This window comes from Suncus etruscus, chromosome 4 (assembly GCF_024139225.1).
Source record: "Suncus etruscus isolate mSunEtr1 chromosome 4, mSunEtr1.pri.cur, whole genome shotgun sequence".
Taxonomy (NCBI): domain Eukaryota; kingdom Metazoa; phylum Chordata; class Mammalia; order Eulipotyphla; family Soricidae; genus Suncus; species Suncus etruscus.
The window spans coordinates 134513224-134520559 of NC_064851.1; the positions used below are offsets into that span (position 1 = coordinate 134513224).

The 7336-nt window shown below is 34.1% G+C and overlaps 1 non-coding gene across 1 annotated transcript; it reads left to right on the plus strand.

The window, feature by feature from the left end:
• The first annotated feature begins 5693 nt into the window (after positions 1-5693).
• LOC126008141 (U2 spliceosomal RNA) lies at positions 5694-5884 on the plus strand. Its single transcript, XR_007495528.1, has one exon. It is a non-coding gene; the product is annotated as a U2 spliceosomal RNA (small nuclear RNA).
• Positions 5885-7336: the final 1452 nt, after the last annotated feature.

Consider the following 7336-nt stretch of genomic DNA (forward strand, 5'->3'; position numbering starts at 1 on the left):
GTATGTTGAACCAACCTTGCATTCCTGGTATCAAACCCACTTGGTCATGATGTATGATCTTTTTGATGAAGTGCTGGATTCGGTTTGCTAAGATTTTGTTGAGTATCTTTGCATCTATGTTCATTAGTGAGATTGGTCTGTAGTTTTCTTTCTTGGTCTTTGGGAATGAGTGTAATATTTTCCTCATAGAAGGAGTTAGGGAGGATTCCTGTTTTTTCTATGGTTTGGAAGAGCCTATGGAAAAGTGGTAGTAAGTCTTCTCGGAATGTTTGGTAGAATTCACCTGTAAATCCATCTGGTCCTGGGCTTTTGTTCTTAGGGAGTTTTTTAATTACATCTTCAATTTCCTCTGAGGTGATTGGTCTGTTTAGGCTTTCTAGGTCTTCCTTGTCCAGTCTCGGAAGAGGGTTTTTCTCCAAGAATCTGTTGATTTCTTCTGGGTTCTCTATCCTAGCTGAGTATAGTTGTTCATAATATGATCTTATGATATGTTGTATTTCTTGGGGTTCTGTTGTTATATCTCCCCTTTCATTTGTGATACTACTGATTTGGGTGTTTTCCCTCTTTTTTTTGTTGAGTTTTGCCAGTGGTTTGTCTATCTTGTTTATTTTTTCGAAAAACCAACTCCTGGTCTCATTGATTTTTTGTATTGTTTTCTTGGTTTCTATGTTGTTTATTTCTGCTCTGGTTTTTATTATTTCTTGCCTTCTGGTTGTGGTTGTGGATTTCTCTGTTGCTGTTGTTCCAATTCTTTGAGGTGATCTTTTAAACTGTTGGTTTTGTTATTTTCCTGTTTCTTGATATAGGCCTGTATTCGCTATGTGTTTCCCCCTAATTACTGCTTTTGCTGTGTCCCACAAATTTTGACATGTTGTCTCTTCATTGTCATTTGTCTCAAGGAATCTTTTTATTTCTTCCTTGAGTTGTTCTTTGATCCAGCTGTTGTTGAGCAGCATGTTGTTTAATCTCCAGGTATTCGTTTTTCTCCATTGCTTCTTCTTGATGTCAATTTTGACCTCTGTTGCATAGTGATCTGATAGGGTACTTCTAATGACCCTTACCGTTGTGGTCTTATATAGGTTGGCTTTGTATCCTAAGACATGGTCTATTCTGGAGAAGGTTCCATGTGGGCTTGAGAAGAATGTGTATTCTGCTTTTTGGGGATGGAGGGCTCTATATAAGTCTATTAGCCCCAAATCTTCTAATTTTTCATTTAGAGCTCTTATTTCTTTGCTATTTTTCTGTTTGATGGATCTGTCCAGTGGTGAAAGTGGAGTATTGAGGTCCCCTACTATTATCACATTTCCCTTCATGTGTTTCTCCAGGTTTACGAGCAGTTGCCTCACATATTTTGCTGACTCTAATTAGGTGCATAGATATTGACTAGGGTTAGTGTTTCTTGATCTAATGTTCCCCTGATCAGTAAGTAGTGACCCTCTTTGTCTCTGATCACGTTCTTGAGGTTGAATTCAATTTGGTCTGATATAAGAATGGCTGTCTCTGCTCTTTTTTGTTTTCCATTGGCCTGAATAATTACTTTCCATCCTTTTATTCTAAGCCTATGCTTATCCTGTAGCTGTAGGTGTGTTTCTTGCAGACAGCAGAAGTCCGGTTTATTTTTCCTAATCCAGTTCTCTACTATGCGTCTTTTAATTGGAGAGTTTAGGCCATTAACATGTAGGGATATTATTGAGAGAGGGGACTGTTGTGCAGTGTGTTGTGTAGGGTGGCTTTTGTTACAATCGGGGGTTTGTATTGTGTAATTCATCTCTGAGTAGGTCGTTTAGAATCGGTTTTGTTTGCACAAATAGCTCTAGTTCGGTCTTGTTTGAAAATGTTTTTAGTCTGTCCTCCCATATGAATGATAGTTTTGCTGGATATTGGACTCTAGGTTGGAAGTTTCTTTCATTCAGTCGTTTAAATATGTCATTCCACTGTCTTCTTGCTTGAATTATTTCGACTGGCAGATCTGGTTTGATTCTTATGTCCCTACCTTTGTACTTGAGGGTTTTTTTTCTCTCTTATTGCCTTAAGAAGTTCCTCTTTCTCTTTGTTTTTTGCCATTTGGATTACTATATGTCTTGGTGTTGGTTTATTGGGGTCTATTTTATTAGGGACCTTCTTAAATCAAGCTATTTTTCTTGAGGGGTCCTGTGTTAGAAGAATCATGTGTCTATAATTCTATTTATGTATAGATGTCACCTACAAAGAGGTTGAATTCAAGAATGGAAAGGCCAGAGGGTATGAAAGCTTTCAGCTATTGCTTTGATAGCTAATGTTGATTATTTATTTACCAGGAACCCATATAGTCTGAACTACTTTCTCTGCTTAAAACTCAAAAACAAATTATTTTTAAATTTTGACTGAATTGTGGAAAATTCAAGAAGTTAAGTAACATGCTCAGAGAGAAAGAAATATCAAATGATCTTTGTCATACATGAAGCATCAAAAACAAAGAAAGAGATTAAAAATTACCAATGTAAATAAATTCTGAGACATTATCAGTAAAAGAGGGAATTAAGGAGGGAGTACTTACGGGAAAGGGTTAATGGAGGGATTCTTTTTTTTTTTTTTTTTTTTTTTTTTGGTTTTTGGGCCACACCCGGCAGTGCTCAGAAGTTACTCCTGGCTGTCTGCTCAGAAATAGCTCCTGGCAGGCACAGGGGACCATATGGGACACCGGGATTCGAACCAACCACCTTTGGTCCTGGATGGGCTTCTTGCAAGGCAAATGCCGCTGTGCTATCTCTCCGGGCCCAATGGAGGGATCTTGATATTCTGGTAGAAAGATTGGTGTAGTAAGTCTACAACTATAAAGAAAAAACAGCTTCAAAACTATTAAAGGAAGATACTTCAATTTAAAACAAAACAAAATAAATAAATAATATAACAAGGAACCAGAGAGATAACACAGGGATTAATGTTATAGCACCTCCTTATGGTCCTTCAACTCCTCTAGAGGTAACCCTTGAGCATTGATGGGTATGGTCCACAACACAAAAATGAAATAAAACCAAAAAAGTCTGAAGTCAAAAGTGAAAGCCCCAAAGAAAAATTGAAAAAAGAAAATATTTTAGAGAGAAAGACATTAGGTAGTCAGAGTACTAAGCCAAGGAAAGTGGTTATCATATTTTGTAATTAAAATATCATTATTAGGGGCCAGAGCAATAGAACTGCAGGTAAAGCTTTTGCCTTGCATGCTGCTGATCTGAGTTAGATACCTGGCATACTATAAGATCCTCAGAGACTGCAAAAGTTAATTTTTTTTTCTTTTTTTTTTCATTTTTCATTTCTTTACTTTTCTTTCTTTTCTTTTCTTTTTTCTTATCTTTTCTTTTTCTTTTCTTTTCTTTTTTCTTTTTTTCTCTTCTTTTCTTTCTTTTCTTTTCTTTTTTGTCATGGAGCCACACTCAGCAGAGCTCAGGGGTTATTCCTAGCTCTGTATTCAGAAACCACTCCTGGCAGGTTCAGGGAACTATTTGGATGTCAGGGATCAAACCCAGTTTCATCCCAGGTTGGCATGGCTGTGCTATTACTCCTGCCCCCAAGAGAATTTTCTGAGCCCAGAGCCAGGAATAACCCTTGAGCATCACTGGCCCCAAAGCAAACAACAACAAAAATATTTTTAACATTTGAGTGATTAATTTTATTTTTAGAGATGAGCGGTAGAAATCTAAATAGTGGTATATAAAGTTTTGTTTTTACAGATGCAATCTTTTTAAAAAGAAAACTGCAAAATATCAAACAATACACAAAATTCTATATCTCATGGACACTTTGTCCCAATATTTTTACATATTCAAAGTAAAAATAAATACATATTAATATCTTATGAAGGCCTTTCAGAATACTTATTCTAATCTAAAACATAAAAAGAAGTATTCTGATAAATTAGCCTTTTATATGGAAAAAACAGTATTTATAACAGAATCTCAAGACTTTGCTTGAAAAAATAAGCTAAATTTGTGCAGAGGCCTCACTATTTATCTTCATTTCGGAGTTCAGAGCTAAATTCTATCGTAATTCAAGATTCCACAATGGAATGACCTTTAAGGTGAGCAGCTCCAGCTCCTGACAAGACCTTCTATGTTTTTAGTCTAAATGTGAATACTTTATGTACTACTAAGACCTTGCCATTTTTGCTAAAATTTTGTTTTAACAGCTATTTTTTAAAATGTATAATGGTTCACTTAGGACATGAAAAACTTTTAAAAAGTAATATCTATGTTTGACTATATAGAAGATAAGAACATTTAAATGGCATTGAACTTATATTTACATAAAATCCGATCTTATTTCTTTGGGGAAATGTGAGAAATTTGTTGGGACTTAAATTTTCAAAATGCTGCTTCTCCAAGACAACAGTAATGGCAGATAAATTGGGTTTTCTGCGCTGAAACTCCCCAAAGGCTCATGCTATAGTACACAAAGAGCAATGGTTGCCTTAGAGACCTTCCTTGCTAGAGTGCTTATATTTTCACTAGTCACTTTGTGAAAGTCTGTCATGAATTACAGAATACAATTTTTAAAGAATATTCCAGCCTATAACTTTATATTTCAAATATGTAGAAATATAAACAATAAATAATATAAAATGAAAGGTATTTTATTTGAGAAGTTATTGAAAAAGACAAAAATTTACAATGGCTTAACTATGAATACTTACTGAGACTGTTTTAAAGAAATTCACACTTTGGTGGCAACAAAAAGTTATTTTACTAATATGAAATCTAGTGTAGAGCATTTAAATCATTCAGAAGTCATTTAGATCAGAAGGGGGGAGAAAATCCATTTATCTTTTTGTTTTTTATTGATAAATCTGAAGGCACTGCAATTTTTAAATGAATATAACTGATAATATATTTAATAAGTTAAAATAGTAAATGGAAAATTGCTTTATGTTTTAAGTTATAAGTCAATATTTTAAAAAAAAATCAATCAATTCCTTGAAGTGGCAGGAAATGTGGTTAATTGGAAATAACATTTAAACATTGAAAAATAATCCGATTTTTATTCTAAAGCTCTCATGGAGCTTTCAGTTATTTTCAGATTATTGACTTGATTAGTAACACCTATGGGCTCTTTAGCACAATAGTACATGTCCAGCATCAAAAATCAGAATTCCTCCATGACTCAAGATTATTTCATTAAAAAAGAACATGCATATATGATAAAGGTGTTATAACTAAACCCATAGCCTTTAAGAATCACTGTTAAGTTTTCATAGCACAAAAATCTTATGGACTGTTTCTCCATTCTCTCATTCTTCGCAATGTATTATCTTGCATCAATATAGTCTGCAATTTATCTACAAAAGCAAATAGCTCCCAATTATACTAATTAACCAGTGTAGCAAATAGAGCTTTCATTTAATGGATTTATATGGAAATGTCACTGTATTACTCATGTGTCAAATTCTGTATCTTATTTGTTTTCTAGAATGCTATTTAAAATTTTTATGTCACAGAAGAAATTTTAGTCTGATCTTCAAATTATCCACTGAATATGGAAATCACCCTACCTTCCTTTCACAAACGTCAAAAGTTTATCTTAGCACTCAGTCCAGCCAGCCAACGTTCTCTTACTTTATATCAAAAGAAGAGACTTTTAAGAATCCTCTTTGAGTGATTCTATTTTTCAGGTATAAAGTTGGAGAGCACAACAATTAAATTTTTAAAAAAGATTTTACATATATCGCTTCTCAGCCTTTTGGCTAAGATCAGGTGTAGTATCTGTTCTTATCAGTTTAATGTCTGATATGTCCTCTATCCGAGGACAATATATTAAATGGATTTTTGGAGCTGTGAATCGGAAGAGGGGCTTACTCTGTCCACTGCGCGCATTGACCCGGTATTGCAGTACCTCCGGGAACGGTGTACAGGAAAAAAAAAGATTTTACATAATAAACAGGTTTAATAAATTCACTGTTGGTATTTGGCAACCATTTCTCTGTGCTTTTGATACCTTGGTTCTACTTAAACTATCACTTCTCAAAAATCTGCTATGTAGTCTTCTAGTTATAAATTTTCTTTCCAGAAATATAGATACAGTTTATGTTTGGTGTGGCTTAGCTAAAATTAATTCTGAAAGAATCATCCCATAAATGTCCTTTTCTGAACACTCTCGTCTTTATCACAGACATTGGAAAAGACAAGCAGTCAAGCCAAAGAAAATTGTCATGTAAATAAACTCATGAGTTTTGGTCTAAAATTCTCCTTATAGCCTATAAGAATTTTGTTCAGTATTTAAAATTAGTATTTTAGTTCCAAGCATGCATCACATTTGAAAATTTAAAAGTACGTATTAGCCTATAAACTACTTTATCTAATAATACCTGCAAAAGGACAAAAAGGCTTAATAATCACTTGAAATTTTCTCTTTTCTTTTGTATATCATTTAAGGGACTATGTGAAGAAGGGTTTCAGTTCTGTTTGATGGGAACTCAGATAACTAGATACTTATGCTTTGGCATTAGACTGATTTAAAATCAAAAGGGGATAGAGTGTGTCTATTTGGTCATTTTGATCTATTTTAAAAAATAACATCACATTAGAAAATCATTGCTAAAATATATTCTTCAATGAATAGGAGAAACAAGATATAAAAGAATAGTAGCACAACATTTTAATGAAAAGGTATTGACAGAACTGTATGATTACAAAAGGAAAAAAATTACAAAGCAGTGTAAGAAAGTGCAATTAGTTTAAAAGGAGCCCAGGCATTAACACTTGAGTAAAATAAGTGAGATTAGGAAATGCAGTAAAAATTTTCTAAACTTCATTTAAAAAAACGGAAACGACTTGCCAGATTTATAGTGAAATCACAGAACGTTAAAATTCAGTTATTCCGTAAATAGAGAGAAAAATTGAGTGAGAAAGTCTGTGTGTATATGTGAGAGTGGTTTTTAAAGAGATGAGAATAATACAATGTGTGGAATTTAATTTGATGCTTATTTAAATGAATTAATTAAATACTGAATATATTTTAATTTTTAAACATTTTAAACTTTTTAAAATACGGTAGTTTCAAACATTCAGTGTTCTAACATCTGTCTCACCAACGGTGTCTCTTGTTTCCCCAACCCAGACCTGCCCCATTAGGTACAAATTTATTTATTTCAAAATTTTTATTCTGGGGGATGGAGCAGTAGCAAAGCAGTAGGACATTTGCCTGGTACGCGGCTGACCCAGGACGGACCCTGGGTTCGATCCCCCAGTGTCCCATATGGTCCCCAAAGCCAGGAGTGGTTTCTGAGCTCAGAGCCAGGAGTAACCCCAGAGCATCACCGGGTGTGGCCCCCAAACCAAAAACCTAAATAAATAAATAAATAATTATT